This window comes from Vulpes vulpes, chromosome 14 (genome assembly GCF_048418805.1).
Source record: "Vulpes vulpes isolate BD-2025 chromosome 14, VulVul3, whole genome shotgun sequence".
NCBI classification, from domain to species: Eukaryota; Metazoa; Chordata; class Mammalia; order Carnivora; family Canidae; genus Vulpes; species Vulpes vulpes.
This window is the reverse complement of record NC_132793.1, coordinates 132,099,458-132,121,393: the sequence shown is the minus strand read 5'-3', so window position 1 is coordinate 132,121,393 and position 21,936 is coordinate 132,099,458. Positions and strand designations below refer to the sequence as shown.

Sequence of the window (21,936 nt, the reverse complement as noted above, 5' to 3'; positions counted from 1 at the left end):
GGAGGTCCTGCATCTCTAACAAACTCCCAGGGGACCCACTTCGAGTAGCGAGGGCCTCGTGTATCCCTCCAGACAGAAATGGGAGTGACTGGCAGAAAGAGTGAAGTGCCTCTTGACTCCACAAGGGTGATTGTTGAACCAACGTCATTGTTTTCCAAGTCACTGTGAGCTCACTAATAATGGCCTTAGAACAGGTGTTACTATTATTGTTGCTGCTGTTGTTGTAACTGAACTCAAGATGGAGAGTCCAGGCCCCACCTACTGAGCCACCCGGCTGCCCCAGGCCCGGCTCTTTGTGAAGCAACACAGAGTGAAAATTTCTCTTTACACTCGGGGAGGCCTTCGATGCCAAACCGCTGGCTAGCGGGCTGGGCAGGTGCGTGTTACAGGGCCCGTGGCGTGGCCTGTTGAAAAATGCCAAGTGTTCGCGCAAGGACAGGATGCACAGAAGCCTCCGTTACCTGACAACGTGTCAGAAACCCCAGAGCCTCGAAGCACCCAAGAAATTGGTGTACCCAGAGGCTGGAGGAATGTTGCACAAAAAAAAAAAAAAAAAAAAAAAAAAAAAAAAAAAAAAAAAAAAAAAATCTTAGTTAAAAAAAACTAAGTTTAAAACAAAAAAACTTTGGTTTAAAAAAACGCCAAAACTGCTCATTTCTTAAAAGATTTTATTTATTTATTCCTGAGAGATACACACAGAGAGAGAAGCAGAGACACAGGCAGAGGGAGAAGCAGGCTCCAGGCAGGGAGCCCGACGTGGGACTCGATCCTGGGTCCCCAGGATCACACCCTGGGCTGAAGGCAGGTGCACAACCGCTGGGCCACCCGGGCTGCCCAAAACCCTCATTTTTAAGCTTTTCTCATGAGAGCAATTGTGCAAGCCCAGAGACCCAATGGCTGATGACAAGAGCCTCGGTGAGCGGCATCTTCTCCCCGCGGAGACACTTCCCGGGGGGCCTGGCTCTGGGGAGGCCGCTTCTCCCCTCGCCGTGATTTCAGATCTGAATGAACCCAGCCACACTTGGGCTCCTCTGGGGAAGAGGCCTGTGGGTGCCAGGTGAGCCGGGGGGCCCCGACCGCACAGCCCCCAGGCGCACACACACACGACCCTCATCCGCTCCACCATCGCCACCGTGGCCACCCCATTGCCCTGGATGTGTGTTCACGCCGGGCGCCCCTTGGGAGGGAGCCGCTTAACCCTTCCTGCCCCGAGAGGCGCCCCCCAGCTGAGTGTGAAGAGCAGGGCGCCGGCACCCAGGGGAGCTGCGCTCAGCGGGGCCACAGCGAGGACCGGGCCTAACCAGGGCTGTGCCCCGTGGGGCCCTTTCTAACCGTGTGGCTAAAACTCGGATCTTTCAAAAGTTCGAGGAGGGCACCTGGGGGCTCAGCGGTTGGGCGTCTGCCTTGGGCCCAGGCCGTGACCCTGGGGTCCCGGGATCGAGCCCCGTGTCAGGCTCCCCGCGTGGAGCCTGCTCCTCCCTACGCCTGGGTCTCTACCTCTCTCTCTCTGTGTCTCTCTGTCTCTGTGTCTCTCATGAATACATAAAACCTAAAAAAAAAAAAAAAAAAAAAAAAAATCGAAAGCGGCACCTGAAGGGACGCGAAACACTTTATTTTCTGCTCTTAAAGACAAATATTTGCCAACCCACCGTTTCCGAGGTGGAGGGAGGTTAGGGACGCTGGAGGCTCCGTGGCCCCCACCTCTCCCCGGGGCAGCCCCAGAGCGAAGTCCTGTCCCCTCGACTCCCAGCCGCCCCCCCCACAGTGGTGGCTCCTGTCTCCCTCCTGCGGCGATGACTCCCCACGTCCCCAGAACTGGGGGCACCTGAGGGCTACCCCGCGACATCCTCCCAGGCCCGTCCCAGCGCCCCCAGCCCACCACCCCCTTTGGGTAAAGGGCACCCCCAGTTCTTGGAAACTCCAAGTCAGTCCTGGTCTGCTGTCCGGCTCACGCCGCTCGCCCAGCCCGAAGGCCAGGCAACAGGTCCTGGGATACACCTGCAAACCGTTACCCCGGTCACCTGCTCCGCCACAGCGGGAGCCAAGCCACCACTGGCCATCGCAGTCACCGCCCAACAGCTGCTCCTGCTTCCTCCCGGGCCCTCTTACGGGGATTCCTCCAAAAGGTGTCCTGCTGTTGCTGCTGAAAGCCCCCCACCCGCCTCCCTAAGTCCCCCTCCTGGTCCTCGCCAACCTGCCTTGCGGCCTCTTGGTCCTCATCTTTCACCCTCACCCTGGGCCCACTGGTTTCCAGACACACCGGCGTCTCTTGTCTTCCCCAGATTTCACCAAACGTTCTCTCACCCCAGGGCCTTTGCATCGGCCGTTCCCTACGTCTGGAGGAGCATCCAGCATTTTTGCCACAAGCATCCTTGCCATGGACAACTTCGCCGCACAACCAGTGGGCAGCAAGGCAATTTTGCCTTACGTTAATAAAAAATGATAACTGGTTGACAATTTGGCTTGATAGTTTGGTTTCATTTCCCCATTTTTATATCATATAGATCTTAGCCCTCATAACGGTCTATACAGCGGCACAGAGTTGTGAACCCACATTTCCCACAGAACTTTGGGACGTAGGGCGATATGCCAGGAACAAAACAGTGTAGAGAGCCTTCACGAGGCGATACAAAGCATATGCAGTCTAGTATTCAAGAACTGCTATCTCTCTTAGAGAAGGAACACATTTTAGCAAAAAAAAAAAATAAAAGTGTAAGGGAAAAGGAGACATCAACAAGCAAAAAAAAAATGTAATGCTATGGACAAAAGACTTCAAAGACAAGTGCAAGTAAACCTCGCAAACTAAAATCCATTGTCATTGCCACGCATCTACACACATTTTTTTTTAAAGATTCTATTTATCTATTCATGAGAGACAGAGAGAGAGAGAGAGAGAGAGAGGCAGAGACACAGGCAGAGGGAGAAGCAGGCTCCATGCAGGGGGCCCCATGCGGGACTCGATCCCAGGACCCCAGGATCAGGCCCTGGGCTAAAGACGGAGCCAAACCACTGAGCCACTCAGGGACTCCCCACCAAAAAAAAATTTTTAAGTGGATGGGAATGTGTCCCGGAGGGGGAAGGATGACACGGAGCCCCCAAGGACACCTCTGTCTCAGGGGCGACAGGCTGAGTTAGTGCTGCAGTGTAGCCAGAAGGTCAAGGACAGACAAATAAATCAAAGAGCCTCGGAGCCAGCGGTGGAAGCAGGTGGAGACGCTTCAGGGCTCAGTCCCCGGGGGAGCTTTCTCACCTGCAGGGTAGGAGCCCCCACCCCACCCCCCACCCCCAAACAGGTGAGCCCCCAGCAGGCCAGGCTCCCCACAGCTCCGTTGGCTCCTCCATCTCCCGAGTCTGAAGGTCTCGGTCGGGGCACATAGGCCGGTGTTGGAGGGTCACGCAGGTGTGCAGGATCTCACGGCCGCCCCACGCAGGTGCCCGCGACTTAGGGCCCCGGCATCCGGGCGTTCTCACGCCGCCCGGCAAGGACAGGGCAGAAGCAAATAATGAAAAAAAAAAGAAAAGCCAAACAAGGAAAGTTTCGAAAGCAAATGTTGACCTTAAACAGAAGGCTCCTTTGAAGGGCCAGGAGGACAAGTGTAGCCAAACACAGGCCAGGCTGTTGGAGCTCCTGTCCCCGTAGGGGAGCCCCAGCAGATTAGCCTTTGGGACTGTTCCTTTGTTTCTCGAGATAAGGCAACTACAGGCTGATTAGGGAATGGCATCTGGGCGGGGCTGTGCGAGGCTCCCCCGGGGCCCCTGTGACAGCAGGAGAAAGGCCACGTCGGGGCCTGAGCCCGCAGGCCCAGGCAAAGGAAACTGGGTCCCAGCGGGCTGCTCAGGCTCCTCCTCCCAGGCCTATAGCTGTCCTCCAGGCTGGAAGGACAGGCCCGGGCCACCAAGCAGGGCCTGGGGACCAAACCAGAGCTGCCTGAAGCGGGGGCAGAGCCGAGTGGCGAGGGCTGGGGCCCAGGGCCTCTGGGCACGGCCACCCACAGGTGGATGGAGAGGGACAGGCCACTTGCGCCTCTCGAAGCGGCTCATGTGTGTCAAGGTGAAGGGACGACCCCCCCCAATCCCACACTCAAGGCAGTGGAAGCGAAGGTCCGTGCGAAGACCTGGGGGCGTTCAGTGCGGTTGCATTTGTCATGCTCCCCACACTGGAAACAACCCAGGTGCCTATCACCCGGGGAAAGAATAAACAGACGGGTCTGTCCATATGTACCGGGGGGGGGGGGGGATGGTGGCCCCCAGAAGTTATATCCGCACGCTAATCCCTCAAACCTGTGAATGGGGCCCGTTTTGGGAGAAAGCGTCCTTGCAGATAAAATTAAAGTAAGGCTCTTCATAGATTTTTGGATCCCAACCCTTTATCTGATATGTTGTTTGCAAATACCTTCTCCCATTCCATAGGTTCCTTTTCACTTTTGTTGACTGTTCCTTTCGCTGGGCAAGAGCTTTTTTTATCCTGATGAAGTCCCAGAAGCTCATTTTTGCTTTTGTTTCCTTTGCCTCCAGCAACGAGTCTAATAAGTAGTTCCTACGCTAGAGCTCAAAAAAACAAACAATCCAGTTAAGAAATGGGCAGAAGACACGAATAGACATTTTTTTCCAAAGGCCTGCAGGTGGCCAGGAGACACGTGAAAAGATGCGCAACGTCGCTGGGCAGAAAGCAGCAGGGAAATGCGAATTAAAACCACGGTGAGATCTCACCGCGCACCGTCAGGATGGCAACATCAAGGGCACAGGAGTCACAGGTGTGGGGGGGATGCGGAGGAAGGGGAGCCTCTTGCACTGTTGTTGGGAACGCGAGCTGGCGCAGCCACTCTGGGAAGCAGGGGGGAGGCTCCGCAACAAGTTAGAAAGAGAAATGCCCTGCGACCCCGGGATGGCACCACTGGGGATTCACCCGAAGGACACAAGGACACAAAGTTGAAGCGGTACATGCACCGGGTTGGTCATAGCAGCGCTGCGACAACAGCCCGACTATGGGAAGGGCCCCAGTGTCCACTGACTGATGCACATGGACAAAGAGGAGCTGGGGTGGCCCGGGGGGCTCAGCATTTAGCTCCGCCTTCAGCCCAGGGCCTGATCCTGGAGGCCCAGGATCGAGTCCCCCGTCGGGCTCCCTGCATGGAGCCTGCTTCTTCCTCTGCCTGTGTCTCTGCCCCTCTCTCTCTCTCTCTCTGTGTGTCTCTCATGAATAAATAAATAAAATCTTTTAAAAAATGAATCTTCAAAGGGGTGCCTGCCTGGGTGGCCTAGTCAGTTAAGCCTGTGACTCTTGTTTTCAGTTCAGGTCCTGATCTCTGGTCTGGGGTCCTGGGAGGAGCCCCATGGGGCCGACTCTGCTGCCAGGGGGGAGTCTGCTTAAGCTGCTCTCTCCCTCTCCCCCACTCTTTTACCTGCACACATGCGTGCTCTCTCTCTCTCTCAAATAAATAAGTAAATCTTGAAAAAAAAAGACATAGGGGGATCCCTGGGTGACTCAGAGGTTTAGCGCCTGCCTTCGGCCCAGGGCGTAATCCTGGAGTCCCAGGATCGAGTCCCACGTCCGGCTCCCTGCATGGAGCCTGCTTCTCCCTCTGCCTGTGTCTCTGCCTCTCTCTCTCTCTCTCTATGTCTATCATGAATAAATAAATAAATTCTTTAAAAAGAAAAAGAAAAAGAAAAAAAGACATTTGGTCTTTGTCATTTCTGGCAGAGCTTTTAAAACCCTTGGAATTTCCTGTGATAAATGAGGTGGACGTTTCTTTTGTTATGCTAATGAGATGACTTTTCCAAAGCCCCTAAGGCAGGGGGTGGTGGCCAGTGGAGTCCTCTGCAGCATTGTGAGCCCTCAGGTGGGGCCCACCGCCACGTTTCTGGGTTAGTGAATACGAGGAGATGTAGAGAGAGGGCACACGCAGTGGGGGGTGGCGGCAGGGGGCCGGAGAGGGTGGGGGGGCACGGAGGCTCCACACCCTTTACCCGCCCTTGCCCCATGTGTCTCTCCCGGTGGCTGTTCCCAAGTTATATCCTGTATCAACAACAAGCTGGTGACCTAGTGAGTAAAACGTTCATCTGAGTCCCATGAGCTGCTCTAGCAAATCAATCAAACCCAAGGAGGGGGGTCGTTGGAACCCCCAATCCATAGCCAGTTGATGGGTCAGAAGATGAGGGACAGGAGCAGAAAAATGTCCCCCTGTGGCCCAGAAGGCTCACCTACGGCCCGCACAGCTCGGATGAGATCAAGCCCGTCTGGAGCCAGGTTCTCACAGGGGTCCCTGACTGCCTGCGGGTCTCACTGATGCTTAATATCGAACTGGGTGATAAATACCACAGAAACCCCTCAAAAGCAGTTTCATTAGTAGAAATTTGAAGAACACCTAATGCTCCCTGCGCGTCCGCTCTGCCTTGAGCAACAGAAGTGGCAGGTGACAAGCTGGACTGGCAGTTGACTTCCGAGGTGGGGAGGGGGCCGGGGTGCAGTCTTGTAGGGCTGAGCCCGCCACCTGCGGGATCGGGATCGGATGCTATCTCCAGGTCAGAACCGAGTGAGGTGGTAGGACACACAGCTGGGGCCCCAGAGTTAGCTGCTGCGGGTGGCGGGGACCCCACAGTGGAATTGGGTGCAGAATCTTGTCATGCCCACGTCCACTTCCTTGAGGCCTCTGGCCGGTGACCTCCACCTGCACGGCCGGTCCCAGGACCCACAGCTCTCACACATAGTTCCAGGAGGCCACCTCGTCTTCATCTTCCCCCTCTTCGCCTCCCTCTGTCTTTTGCCCGCCCTAGATCCGTCACCTTTTCAGAAAGCCGTAAACCATGGGTTCCCTCAATTCACCAGTCACCAGTCTCAGGCCCTGGCAAAGCCTCGAACTTGAGGAGCAGGGAGCAAACTCCGTAAGCAGGCTCCTGGGAGGGATAGTGAAAGGGAGAAACCTCACTTCAATCTTTTGTTTCCCGGACCTAAGTATTCTCTCTTGGGAAGAGAGTTGCATATTTTGGTCCATGATTCAGTGCATGTATGACTTTCTTTTTAAAGATTTTATTTATGTATTTAGAGAGAGAGAGAAAGCGTGAATCGGGGGAGAGGCAGAGGGAGAAGGAGAGAGAGTATCTCAAGTAGACTCTGCGCTGAGTGTGGAGCCCGATGTGGGGCTTGATCCCATGACCCCGAAGTCATGACCCAAGTTGAAATCAAGAGTCAGGGGGGCTCAACCAACTGAGCCACCTGGGCACCATTCAGTGCGTGTATGACATCCTGAAGGACAGCACCCCCACCCGCCACCCCCCACCCCCCAGGTGCTTCTCTGAGCTGGCATCTTAGCTGAACCATTAATAGTTCCTTCTATCATTCTATTAGGCAGCTGCTTCCAGGTGACACTGTACACGCAGAACCCGTGGATCTCAGGGCCACGCGCCCACCGCCAGGCCTCTCCGCCATAAATCGGTTGTTTAAGCCGAAGCACTACGCGCTGGTGGTGGTGCTGTGGGCAGGGAACGCAAACGCCGATCCGGCCTGGGCATCAGTTCCAGAAAGGACACATTGCTGCCCCTTCCAGATAAAGGGGATCCCAGGAAATCCATCGGTCACCAGTGTCCCCCAGTGTCCCTGGGGCATCTTTCGGTACCTACTGTCTTAGCCTACGTTCCCTCAAAAGCCAGAGCCTGAGACGACAGCTTACAGGCAGATTGCTCATTTTGTGAAAGGAACCCAAGGAGCCGTGGACGGAGGCCGGAATGGTGTGCAGAGGAAGGGAGAGAGCCACGTAGACGCGTCCTGGGAAGGTCATCACTTGGGCGGTTCATCCCACTGGGCACCACCCTGAAAGCCGAGTAGGACACGACCAGAAATAGAACAGTGCCCTTGCTTGGGGAGCGGGGGAGATAACATTTATCCTTCCCCCATGGTCGAGGGGTCAAGGGGTGCCCTTGTAACAATTCTAATCAAGACTCAGGGCTCACGATTCTAGTTCACCCTTTTGAGCTCCTTACGTGGGGTGAGCGCTTTCTAAATAGAGGACCACCTTGGTCCTCCTTAGAGGAAGAGGCGGCAGGGAAGCCCCGGGGCAGAGACCTAGCCCGGGTGAGGTGCTGTCGGGGTGGGGGGCTCCTGCCCCACTTGGCTGTTCTGGCAACAGCCAAGGTCAACCAGGGGCTGAGAGGAGGTGAGGCCCAGGGAGGGGCGGGGAGGCAGGGCTAGAGGAGCCGGGTGCCAAGTGGACACAAAATATTACATTGTTAACCTGATTAATCATCCAATGTAACACTCAAATATCTTTCATTTTCTTATATTTCATTTGACGTAGTAAAATATTAATGCATAATATGTATCATGTATAATCTAATAAGGTATAAGATTTTACTATATTTGGAAATGATTTATGGTTAGGTTTTCTCCCTTGGCTAAGATTTTTGGCTGTGCCCAAAGACTGCTGAGACCCTGACCACGTAAATGTATTAAACATGTAGCTGAATACTTGAAAAGGCAAAATTATAAGAATCTTTTCAAAACAATTTTTTTTTTTTTTTTTTTTTTTTACTGCAGAACCACGTTTATTTAACGTGGGATGTGGGTACCTGACATGAATGTGGGGAAAGGCCTCCAAGAAGACTGAGGACCTAGGGCCTCGGAAGCCTTGCAGTTGTCCCACGGCGGGAGGAGTGGGACTAGAAAGTACATTTCTGAACCTGCTCTGATCACAGCCGTCTTGCTGACTCGGGTCCTACGCGTCTCTTCACGCTATCCTTGGCCAAGGCCATCGTCCACCATCCAGACGTCCAGCATCTCTTGTATGGAGTTCTCCACTAGCCTCTCCGCGAGTCGGCTTCGCCCACGCAGCAGCCAGGGGACCTCTCTACAATAGAAACGCATCACATCTCTGTCCCCTCAACCCCTTCCCTGTTACTAGATTGTCAGTGCCCTAGTGTGAAGGACAAGATTCCTAACAAATCCTAAAGTCCCACAGGGGTGGGCCCTGCTTGTCTCTCCAGCCTCATCTGTCCATCGTCCCCCAACTTCGGCACCAGCCACACTGCCTGGGTCAACCGCTCCTCACCACCTTCGCCCTGTCTCTTCCTTCTGCCTTCATGCCTTTCCCCTCGACCCTCATCACCTTGAACTCCTATTTGCTCCACTGGGGTCGGCCCCGATTATCACTTCGTCTGGGAGCTGTCCCGTGTCTCTCCCTCACCCTCCACCAGCACCCTCATTGGGTGCTCTTGGCTCCCTGACCTTTCAGTAATGAGGATGATTGCTTGGTCTCTCTTTTTCCAAACCCCTAGCACGGAGTGACCAGCACTTGGTAAGGGCTCAGCGGTGTCCTGAAGGGATGGGTAAGGGCATGGGTGACTGAAGGACGCCGTGGGTCTCCTCTGCCCCGAGGTCCTGCTCACGCTCAAGCATAGGACTTACTTACAGGAAAGGTACCCACCGGCGGAGCTGCTAATGCCGCACCTGGGCGATGCCCGCTGGTGCCAGGGACAGGACTAGCCTCAGGGCATAGGCTTCCCCTGTCCCTCCAGCCCTCAGGACCCAGAGCCCTTGTCCCCACTCTGTGGGCAGGTGCCAGCTTGCATCTGCGGGTCTGCAGCCTGTGGGACCCAGTGGCCCTCACCCACTGCTCGGCGAGTGGCATGAAGACTCCTTTCCCAGGAGAGCAGGGAGACAGGCGATGTCCTCAGAATCGCCCAGAAAGGTTGTTTCCAATGTGCTGCTCGTGGTACAAATTTAAAGGGCATCACATCTAAGGTGGGTGGCAAGGGCCTTTCTTTTTCATCACGATCACGTATTCATTTCCCCCTAAAAATAAAAAATGTCCTTGCCCACTAGGAACCTCTAGCCTAGGAGGACAGGGAAGCAGGATAAAGCATCTTCCCAGAAAACAAGGCACTTGTGGTCTGAGGATAAGAAACGCACGCAGGCAAAACCAGTGCTCCATTTACTTATTATTCCTTCCACCAACAGCGAACACCTATCACGTGTGGGGCCCCGCTTGGCACCAGGGCTCAGAGCCGCAGGACCATCCCCAGGGCTCATACTGAGGTGCACGGGCTCTGGAGCTGACTGCCTGGGTCCCATTCCTGGTTCTGCTTTTTTTTTAAAATATATTTTTAAATTTAAAAAAAAATTTTTTTGGGGGGGGGCGCTATGTAAACTTGGGCAAGTCCTTTAACCCCTCTGTGGGTTTTCTTTGAGTTGGGACTACTGGTGCTACCGATCCACAGGCCGGTCACCAGGACTGTGTCACCTCTGAGAAGTGCCTAGGACGGCACCCGGGGGAAGTTGGCCTGCCCCAAGTTGCTGTCCCTGCTGATGGTCAGTCCCCTCTCTCTGTTTCCCACGGCGCCGATCATTTGTAACTCCTCCCCCGCGGCCTCTGCACCTTCTTCTCAAGATTTTCATAAGGGGATCCCCGGGTGGCTCAGCTGTTGGGCACCTGCCTTGGGCTCGGGCCGTGACCCCAGGGTCCTGGAATCGAGTCCCCCATCGGGCTCCCTGCAGGGAGCCTGCTTCTCTCTCTGCCTGTGTCTCCGTCTCTCTGTGTGTCTGTCATGAATAAATAAATAAATAAAATCTTAAAAAAAGAAAAAAAGAAACAAACAAGGAGAGACAGGACAAAGATATGTGTGCTTATTTATTTAAAAAAAAAAAAAAAAGGGGATCCCTGGGTGGCGCAGCGGTTTGGCGCCTGCCTTTGGCCCAGGGTGTGATCCTGGAGACCTGGGATCGAATCCCACGTCGGGCTCCCGGTGCATGGAGCCTGCTTCTCCCTCTGCCTGTGTCTCTGCCTCTCTCTCTCTCTGTGTGACTATCATAAATAAGAAAATTTTAAAAATAAATAAATAAATAAAAAGATTTTTGTTAAGTGATCTCCCCTGCCCTCTCTGCGTATTTAGGAATCTGGGTCTAGGGTGGAGCCAATCAAAGCACCAACCTTCATCCCCGTTTCCTTTTCTGTGTAGCACTTACTGCTTCTGCACTTGTGAGCTTGCCTATTGCCTTTCTCTCCGGCTAGAAGGCGAGGCCTAGAGAGGAGAGGCTGTCTCACTCGCCCCTGTGTTCCCAGGGCCTGCTATGGCTCCATGAATCTTTATTGGATGAGTTTGTAGAACGATGAGCTGTAGGGAGACTGCCCAGGGTCACTGGGTGGGGGTCGGGGTGGGGTGCGGGGACGGTTTGGCAATGCCACACAGCGAGAGGTTGTGCAAGAGGCCACTCTTAAGTCACGCACACACAGGCACACCTGTCTTCAAGGGGAACCTCAGAGGCCCTAAATCTCTTTTCCAGGAAGCAGAGTATTTCCTGGACCACAGCCTCGTGTGCCCTCCTGCCCCCGGCCCAGAGTGGGCTCGTGGCTCCACATCAGTCTGAAGAATCAGCAACCAGACGTCGGATCTGTCGGTGTCTACAAGTCAGGGCCCATTTCAGGACCATCAGTTTCTTTTTTTTATTTTTATTTTTATTTTTATTTATTTATTTTTTTTAGGACCATCAGTTTCTTAGTGGCCATTCCTGAGCCACCTGAGTCTTGGAAGAATCTTTGAAATGAAGAATGTGTGTGTGAGTGTGTGTGTCCAGGCCTTTTCTTTCTAGGGCAATTTTACTTCTTGCACCAGACCTCCCCCTGATATGCAGCGGGAGGTAGTGTGAAGGGCTCTACGTTTCTCTGCAAGCACAACCCCCTCCACGAAAGATCAGATATTCAAAAAGTATAGTAAATATTCTCTCTCTCTCTCTCTCTCACTGTGGGGAGCAGGGAGGATGGATTTCCTGGCTTATCCTACTGAGCAGACTGCTGTACCTGCCAGCCTTCTGAATCTCTACATTTCTGAGCCTCAGTGTCTTCAGGAGACACATTCAGACCCAACTTGCTTTTTTCCAAACTCACAGACTGTGGAGGGGTGACCGTAAAGCCCGGCAGAAACAGCACATCCATCATATGAGCGTGTAACGTAGTTTATTGATTGGAGATTTCGTTGAGCCCTAATTTATAATCTAAGCCTTTAAAACACTTAATCCCAAACAATTTATGTTCATTCTTCTTGAAAATGGAGTATTACCGCCAAGTCTTTTTTAATTGACCTTGTTTCCATAACTTTCTGCAAATGTTTTAAGTTTCACATGGGCCTGGCTGAAATTTAAATGGACTCAGGTGTTAAGTCTCAGCCAGTAGGTGGCAGCAAGTTTGAACTTGGCCTGGAAACCGGATTTTCTTTTTCTTCCTTCCTTCCTTCCTTCCTTCCTTCCTTCCTTCCTTCCTTCCTTCCTTCCTTCCTTCCTTCCTTCCTTCCTTTTCTAACTGCAGGAAACTTAGATTTAATGGAATTTGCTCCATAATACACACAGTAAGAAGGTATGATTATAGGTCAACAAGGCCATAAATTTCAAGCCAAAGAAAACCATGTATATTTAATTGTTCAATGAAATAAACCCAATCAGAAAATATGGATTTTAATTTAACTTCCTTGCACATAGCTTGTATTTTCTTTTTTTAAATTTTTTTTAATTGGTGTTCAATTTGCCAACATACAGCATAACACCCAGTGCTCATCCCGTCAAGTGGCCCCCTCAGTGCCCGTCACCCAGTCACCCCCACCCCCCGCCCACCTCCCCTTCCACCACCCCTAGTTCGTTTCCCAGAGTTAGGAGTCTCTATGTTCTGTCTCCCTTCCTGACATTTCCCACTCGTTTTTTCTCCTTTCCCCTCTATTCCCTTTCACTATTTTTTATATTCCCCAAATGAATAAGACCATATAATGTTTGTCCTTCTCCGATTGACTTACTTCACTCAGCATAATACCCTCCAGTTCCATCCATGTTGAAGCAAATGGTGGGTATTTGTCGTTTCTAATGGCTGCGGAATATCCCACTGCATACACAGACCACAGCTTCTCTATCCATCATCTTTCGATGGACACCGAGGCTCCTTCCACAGTTTGGCTATTGTGGACATTGCTGCTAGAAACATCGGGGTGCAGGTGTCCCGGCGTTTCACTGCATCTGTATCTTTGGGGTAAATCCCCAGCAGTGCAATTGCTGGGTCGTAGGGCAGGTCTATTTTTAACTCTTTGAGGAACCTCCACACAGTTTTCCAGAGTGGCTGCCCAGGATCCGGCGCTCCCCCCGGATTTTCTTGTCTGATGTAGCTCAAGGTGAGCCAAGGCACAGTGAAGGCTCAGACAGACAGCCTGGGTAAAAGCAGGAACCCCATGTGGCCTCCAGTTATCATCTCTTTTTCTTTTTTTTAAATTTATTTGTTCATGAGAGACACAGAGAGAGGCTGAGACAACAGGCAGAGGGAGAAGCAGGCCCCCTGCGGGGATTCTGGTGCGGGACTCGATCCCAGGACCTCGGGGTCACTCCCCAAGCCCAAGGCAGATGCTCAACCATGAGCCACCCAGGCGCCCCCCCAGTCATCATCTTGATGAGCATCTTTTCAAGTCCACTCGCGTCTCTGTATTCGAGGGCATTTATCAAGCGATATAGACGAACGTCCACTTCGTGCCGGGGAGGGTGCTGGTGGCAGAGAGAGCAGGTCCCTGCCTCGCTGAAGGTATGTCTCAGGGTGATTACTCAGCCCATCACCCCCGTGTGGATGGTCCCTAACTGATTTTTAAAAGCAGATGTATTGAGGTGCCAAGCGAAGGTGGTAGGGAGTGCTGGGCAAGGCATTCTCGTCTCAGAGCTCCTGGCAGATCCAAATGAATAGTCACCAAGGATGAAAAGCAGGTTCCTGCGCCTCACTAGGGTGAGTTCTGCACCAATTAGGAGAAGAAAATTTCGTTTCTGGAAGTTTCAATCATGTCTTAGAAATGAACACATTTTTATGACACCCTGGGCTCTGAGTTGGTTAATGAGCAGTGAGCATGGATGTGCCTGGAAAATGTTTGATGGGGTGGTAGGAACTTGTCCCGGCTTAGACGTCACCTTTAGGGTTTATGTAGCTCGGGATTTAGAAGTGAGGCTGCCTTCCCGTCAGGCAGTGTCCTGTTCCCTTGTGTTTCCTCAGGCAGGAGGGGAGCTCGGTGTCCCCCTCGGTGACATCAGGGGCTGAGCCAGCCCGGGTCGTGCTCCCACTGTGTGCGATGCTACTGGACCATCCCAAGCCCAGCTGATGGCCCAGCATGGACGGCTAATGGGGTGGTTGTCAGGTTGCCAGGGGCTTTAGGAGCAGCAGGGCCTGAGCCATGGCAGTGGGAGCAGGCGGGTGGGCGTGGGTGGGCGTGCGGAGGGCCAGGCAGCAAGCACAGGGGGTGGGGGATGGGGTCCCTGTGTTCAGAGCAGTACTGGGAGATGGGACCTCGGACTGGAGCCAGCTCAGCTATCCCAACTTTTTCTTTGATAATAAGAATCACACAGGATGAGGGGGTGGGCTGTGCTCATTAAATATACAGATAACTGGGTCTCTCCTCCAGAGACTCAGATGCAGTGGGTCTGAGGTGTGAGTTCCTTTATCTCTCACAGTCTCCCAGAGGATACGGGTGGGCAGGTCCTTGGACCACACTTGGGGTCACAAGGACTTAAAGTCCCTTTATTCCTTTTTTTTTTTTTTTTTAGATTTCATTTATTCATGAGAGATACACAGAGAGACAGAGAGAGAGAGAGAGAGAGAGAGAGAGGCAGAGACACAGGCAGAGGGAGACGCAGGCTCCATGCAGGGGGCCCGATGCGGGACTCGATCCCGGGTCTACAGGGTCACACCCTGGGCCAAAGGCAGATGCTCAACCACTGAGCCACCCAGTTGCCCCTTAAGGCCCTTTCAACTGGAAATTCTACAATGGGTTCATGTCCCTGGAACAACCGTGCTGTGTGTGTTGTAGGGAAGACAACTCGGTCACCGCCATTTCCGTCAGCCTGTCCTACGGCAGTCTTGTGCTTGACTCTACATAATCTATCTCATTTAATTCTCTTGACACCCAACCTTGGGACTGTCTTATAGCTCCCACTGTTTGGCAAAATCAAAGTGAGGATCAGAGAGGTTAAGTAACCAAGGTCGAACAGTTAACAGGTAAAGGACTTGAGATTCAAAATAACATCAGACTGGTCCAATGTTCATAAATGTTTTTAAAAAAGATTTTATGTATTTGTTTGAGAGAGAGAGCACAAGCAGGGGAGCAGCAGGCCAAGGGAGAGGGAGAAGCAAGCTCCCCACTGAGCAGGGACCCCAGGACTTGAGCTCGACCCCAGGACCCTGAGATCATGACCTGAGCCAAAGGCAGATGCTTAACCGACTGAGCCACCCAGGCATCCCACTCATTCATTTTTTACAAAGATGCAAACGAGTGGGAAATATCAGAAAAGGAGACAGAACATGAGAGACTCCTAACTCTGGGAAACGAACTAGGGGTGGTGGAAGGGGAGGTGGGCGGGGGGTGGGGGTGACTGGGTGACGGGCACTGAGGGGGGCACTTGATAGGATGAGCACTGGGTGTTATTCTATATGTTGGCAAACTGAACACCAATAAAAAAATAAATTTATATTAAAAAAAAGATGCAATTATTTATTTATTTAAGGGGGGGGGCATAGAGAGAGAGAGAGAGAGAGAGAGTATCCAAGCGGCCTCCCCGCTGAACGCAGAGCCCGTCGCAGGGCGTCAAATCCCAGCCCTGAGATCAGGACCTGAGCCGAAACCAAGAGTTGGACACTTAAGCTCCTGAGCCACCCAGGTGCCCTCCAGTTAAGCGAATTCATTAATCTAAAAAGAATTACTAAATCTGTCTATGAGCTCGGCCCCGTATGAGGCATCGGGACATAAGATGAGGAAAACAGACGAGGCACAGGTGCTTGTGGAGCTTAGAGGTTAGCAGGACAAATGACACTGAAATGGGGAGTGACCCCAAGAGTGAACACGGATCCCCGAACTGCCACTTGTCACTGTGCCCATTGCTGCCACCTTGATCTATGTCTCCGTCATCTCTTGCCTACGGGACTGCAGTGGCCCCACTCTTCCCCGGATCTTCATGTGGGCCCCCCTCCTATTACTTCGGGTTCAGCTCCGACGTCACCTGCTCCGTGAGGCAGCGTGTTGCATAGCAGGTAAATGTGAGAGCCCTGGCGCCAAGGCCTGGGCCTGCAACCCAGCTCCTGTACTTCCCAGTCCTGTGATTCAGGGCAGGTTACCTCACCTCTTGGGCGGGAGTAGTACCTCCCCCAGAGTTGCCGTGAGGCAGTTCTTACAGCAGTGTTGTCACAGGGCAAGCAGCCTGGACGCTTCAGCTTCTGTTCGTTCCTGGCCACCTGACCCAGGTGTAGCGCATCCCCTCTTGGCCACAGGTACCATATTGTCCTCTTTTGTTTCCTTCATAGTCCATGTTACCAAACCACTCTTCTGTGTTCGTGTGTGTCTGCACCTCCAGAACCCAACCAGGGAGCCTGAGCATTGTCCGGAGCGGGGCTCGGCACGGCGAAGGTTCTCAATAACTCTTCGCTAAAGGAGGGAATGACCGAACAGAGAGTCTGGCTCCCATGGCAGAAAGTAGCCGTGTTCCCTAGCCAGGCCAGGCAGTCAGGATGGGCCACCTTCTACGGATCCTGACTTTGACCCGACTATGGACTTTATCTGCAGCATGAAAGCTACAGCCTTTGCCATGAAGAGCAGATGATGGCAAGAAATAGACGGGCCTTGTCGGCCTCCCTTGACCTCTTCCTTGAGTAGCTTGAGACTTCCTGGAAAAGCTTTAAGGGCTCTCAGCCCAGAAGTCAAAACTTGAAGAACACGTAGTTATCAATGGTTAGGGCCGCAGTCTGTCTTGGATCATGTTGGTCCGTGTCATCCCCTTGACATTATATTTAAACATGAATTTTTCTATTTAATAAACAAAAGGGCCCTGAGAGATTCTCTGGAGCCTGGTGCTAACATTAATCATCTTCCCGAGCACATGCTGCCATTTGGGCTGGGGATCTGGCCAAACTTTCCGGGAGGGCTCGGGAGGGGGAGAAGGCCTCGTGCACCAGCTAGAATTGCAAACTCATGCTTCAGCTTCTTCGGAGCCAATGATGGAATGAAACAGAAGCGTAGCTTTGGCCAAGTCCTCCTTTCAATATTTTAAGCCTTCCCCGCTAAGATCAGCTGTGTGTCAGGGTCGGCCCCACCCTAGGCTGCTAGGACTGTGAAATCAGGAGACCTAAAAATAAAAAAAATGTCCCCAGTTTGTAGGTGCCTTTGTCATCTGCTAGCTGGTTCCTGCAATCCTAACAGCGAAGGCTGTCTTTCCACGAAGGGACATTTGGGAAGCGAAAAGTCTGTAATTTTCATTTATTCTGAGAGGTGAGATGTTGGCCTCAGACCTTTTAAGCTGAAAGATTTTTTTTTTTTTTAAGATTTATTTATTTGACAGAGAGAGAGAACAAGCAGGGGGAGCAGTAGGCAGAGGGAGAGGGAGAGGCAGACTCCCCGCTGAGCAGGGAGCCCAACACGGGGCTCGATCATGACCTGGGATCACGACCTGAGCCGAAGGCAGGTGCTTAACCCACGGAGCCATGCAGGTGGCCCAAGTCTGAAAGATTTTGACAGAGAGAAGACAGACGAGAAAGGATGGGAGGCGCACAGAGCAGGGAGGTAGGCAACAGGAAAGGGCGCGGAGTCAGTCAGCTATGGCCACGGTAACGCTGCGTAACAAATCCTTCAAAGCTCAGTGACATATGTCAAGCATTTATTTCTTGCTCAAGCATCTGTTGCTCAGCTGGGGTCCAGCTGCTCTGTGCGAGGCTCTGCTAATCTCAGTGCCATGACTGCCCACGTGGCTGTCATCTTTCTTGGATGAGCTGCAAACTGAGGAGTAAATGGAAACAGTCAAGGCTTCTTCAGCCTTAGGCTCAAGACTTGCTCAACTGTCCCTGTCCCTCTCCCAAATTCTTTGGGCCACAGCAAGTCTCATGGTCAATCTCAGTATCTAGGGAGGAGGAAAGTACCCGCTCCCCGTGGAGGAGCTGGTGGTGTTATGAGAAAGGATATTTGCCCAGTTATAATGTAGCCTCCACAGGCAGCCTGGGGGCTGAAGGCCGCCTCTGCCAACCTCACAAGGTGCCTCAGTGTGCGGTGATCCCTTTCGGTTTTGCTAGGGTCTCACAGAATTAGGACATTGAATACCAAATGGTGCTTAGGGTCTTTGGGTCACACTTGTGCACCATAATTTTAGTCTGTTCCTCCCCTTCCGACCAGTCTCCCCAAATGCCAGGACTCTAGGCCCCACTTCTCTATCTCTTTGGGCTAAAATTGGTCAGATTGCATTTCCTTCTCTAGGCCTTTTTTTTTTTTTTTAAGATTTGTATTTTATTCATTTGAGAGACAGAAAATGTGTGCATCGGTGGGTGGGGGGTCAGAGAGAGGAGCAGAGAGATAAGCAATCTTCCCACTGAGTGGGGACCCTGGAGTTGGGCTGGATCCCAGGACCCCAGGATCATGACCTGAGCTGAAGTCAGGTGCTTTACCAAGTGAGCCACCCAGGTGCCACTTCTCTAAGCACCCCTGGGGGGCAGGCGGACAGCACCACCACCCTCCTCAATAAAAAACCAGCCATTATCCAGGATCCCAGATTTTCTCAAAACTCCCCCTATAAAAATGAAGGATGGGCAGCCCGGGTAGCTCAGCAGTTTAGCGCCACCTTCAGCCCAGGGTGTGATCCTGGAGACCTGGGATCGAGTCCCCCATCAGGGTCCCTACATGGCGCCTGCTTCTCCCTCTGCCTATGTCTCTGTCTCTCTCTCTCTCTCTCTCTGTCATGAATAAATAAATAAAATCTTAAAAAAAAAAAAACAAAAACAGGGGTAAGAGGGCCAGGAACTGGAGTTTCAGACTCACTTTAACAAGATTATCTTTCCCACAAGAAATTCAATAAAAAAGAGTATTTTCATAGTTAATAAGTGTAATTTGTTATTGCCAAGGAAAAAATAAGAAATTGACAGATTGGAACTGACAATAACAGGCCCAAACACATTGTCCCGTGTGCCCTGAGTGCACCTGTGCAGACCCCCCCCACCTTTGGCCTTGGTCTTGCAATGCGCAGGCGGCTCGGCACCAGGGGCTGCAGGACACAGTGGCAGCGTTTTTCTTCCTCCGGTGACACTGGTTCTCCAGCCCTGTCGGTGGGGCCAGCATGCCAGCCGCCCATCCCAGCCCCTCGTGAATCAGCAGGACCCAGTTCACACTATGGAAGCTCACCCGGTGGGAGAGGCGGGGAGGCATGAAAACCCGCCCTGCCCCCAACGCCTGGCAGGGGCCACTTGGGGGGGGTGAGGTCCCACATGTCTACTAGCAAGTCACTAGGGTGTGATGGAGCCTCAGAAAGAAGAAATAGCAACATTGACTTTGTGGTTTTATGAGGGATGAGACCCTGGCGAGCCCACCTATTTAAAGTATCGGGGGCAGGGTGGGGGAAATGATGTAACTACCCCATGGCATCCATTTCCATCTGGTGTGGGGGCTGGTGGTATCATTGGCACCTGTCTGGGCGGACCCTGTGCAGGGCACGCTGGAGCATGCAGACGCTCCTGGGCCTGCCCTGCGGGTGCTTCGGATCTAAGGGTTGGGGCGGGGACAGGAACAGCAAGCAGGAAGGTTTGCAAATGTGAAGCAATGCTGCACGAAACTGTTCCCGTGAGGGGTCAGACGGTGCAGGTGGGGGTGGAGTCGGGGGGTCAGATGGAGGTGGGTCAGGTGGTGGGGGTCAGATGTTAGAGGTCAGATGGTGGGGGTCAGATGGTGGGAGTCAGATTGTGGAGGTCAGATGGTGGAGGGTCAGATAGTGGGAGTCAGATGGCAAGGGGTCAGATGGCAGGGGTCAGATGGCAGGGGTTAGATGGTGGTGGTCAGATGGTGGAGGTCAGATGGTGGGGGTCAGATGGTGAGGAGTCAGATGGTGGAGGCCGGCTGGTGGAGATCAGATGGCAGGGATTCAGATGGTGGGGGTCAGAGCTTGCTAGAAGACTGGGGCACCTGCTCGGTCTCTATAAGGGGCTCAGTTTTCTATTAGGGACTTTTTCAGATGGGCCCCCGTCCTGTACCTCACTCACCTGTCCCTCCTCTGAAGGGGCCAGTGCGTGCGTGTGTCTCAGCTGGGACTTCCTGCTCTGTCCTCATGAGTGGATGCGGCTCTGGGCAGGTTTCTCAACCTCTGTCAACCATTAAATGAGGTTAAGAATACCCCCCTTGGTTCCTGGCCCGAGCCTGAGCCCTGGCCTCCCGTGTCACCCTCTTACTCTCTGAACAGGGTGAGCTTCACCACCCGCTCCACCTTCTCTTCCAACTATCGGTCCCTGGGCTCCATGCAGTCAGTCGCCCAGCCACCGGGTCCAGCCGATCAGCAGCAGTGCAGCCAGCGTCTATGCAGGCGCAGGGGGCTCGGGCTCCTGGATCTCTGTATATGGCTCCAGCAGCTTCCAGGGCAGCTGGGGGTCCAGGGACCAGGCCGCAGTGATGGCTGGGGGTCTGGCGGGCATAGGGGGCATCCAGGGCGAGAAGGAGACCAGGCAAGACCTGAATGACCACAAGGCCTCCTATCTGGAAAGGGGAGGAGACTGGAGGCTGATAATCAGAGACTGAAGATGAAAATCTGGGAACACCTGGAGAGGAAGGGACCCCAGGTCAGAGACTGAGGGCATGACCTCAAGACCATCGAGGACCTGAGGGCTCAGATCTTTGCAAGTGCTGTGGGCAACGCCCGCATCGTTCTGCAGATTGACAACGCCCGGCTTGCGGCTGACGACTTCCGAGTCAAGTATGAGACGGAGCTGGCCATGTGCCAGTCTGTGGAGAGTGACATCCATGGGCTCCGCAAGGTCATTGATGACACCAATGTCACTCGGCTGCAGCTAGAGACAGAGATCAAGGCTCTCAAGGAGGAGCTGCTCTTCATGAAGAAGAACCATGAGGAGGAAGTAAAGGGCCTACAAAACCAAATTGCCAACTCTGGGTTGATGGTGGGGTTGGATGCCCCCAAATATCAGGGCCTCCGCAAGATCATGGCAGATATCCGGGCCCAGATGGCGAGCTGGCTCAGAAGAACCGGGAGGAGCTGGATAAGTACTGGTCCCAGCAGATCGAGGAGAGTCACCATACAGGCCACTGAGATCGGAGAAGCTGAGGTGACCCTCACGGAGCTGAGAAGTACCGCCCAGTCCTTGGAGCTCAACCTAGACTCCATGAGAAACCTGAACAGCCTGTTTGGAGAACAGCCTGAGGGAGGTCAAGACCCACTACGTGATGCAGATGGAGCCGCTCAGCGGGGTCCTGCTGCACCTGGAGTCCGAGCTGTCCCAGACCTGGGCAGAGGGGAGCGCCAGGCCCAGGAGTAGGAAGCCCTGCTGAATGTCAAGGTCAAGCTGGAGGTCGAGCTTGCCACCTATCGTCACCTGTTGGAAGACGGGGAGGACTTCAGTCTTACTGACGCCCTGGACAACAGCAACTCCCTGCAGGCCATCCGGAAGACCACCACCCGCAAGGTCGTGGACGGCAAGGTGGTGTCTGAGACCAATGACACCAAAATTCTGAGGCATTGAGACAGCAAAACAGGGTAACTTTTGAGGAGGAGGAGGCCAATAAAGGGTTTAGAGGTCAACAACAACAAAAAAGAATACCCCCCTGGGGGCCTCTGGGTGACTCAGTGGTTGAGCCTCTGCCTTTGACTCAAGTGGTGCTCCCTGGTCCTGGGATCGAGTCCTGCATTGGGCTCCCTGCAGGGAGCCTGCTTCTCCCTCTGCCTGTGTCTCTGCCTTTCTCTGTGTGTCGCTCATGAATAAATAAATAGATAAAATCTTTAAAAAAATACCCACCTCAAGGGGCTCCTGGGTGGCTCAGTCGGCTAAGCATCTGACTCTTGGTTTTGGCTCAGGAAATGAGCTCAGGGTTGTGGAATCGAGCTCTGTGACGGGCTCCACGCTCTATGGAGTCTGCTTGGGATTCTCTCTCCCTCTCCCTTTGCCTCACACCCCTGCACTGGGCTCACGTGTTCTC

At 53.1% G+C, this 21,936-nt stretch overlaps 1 pseudogene; it reads left to right on the top strand.

Annotated features, from left to right (window-relative positions):
* The first annotated feature begins 893 nt into the window (after positions 1-893).
* LOC112918640 (keratin, type I cytoskeletal 18-like) lies at positions 894-21,482 on the top strand (annotated as a pseudogene).
* The last annotated feature ends 454 nt before the right edge of the window (positions 21,483-21,936 follow it).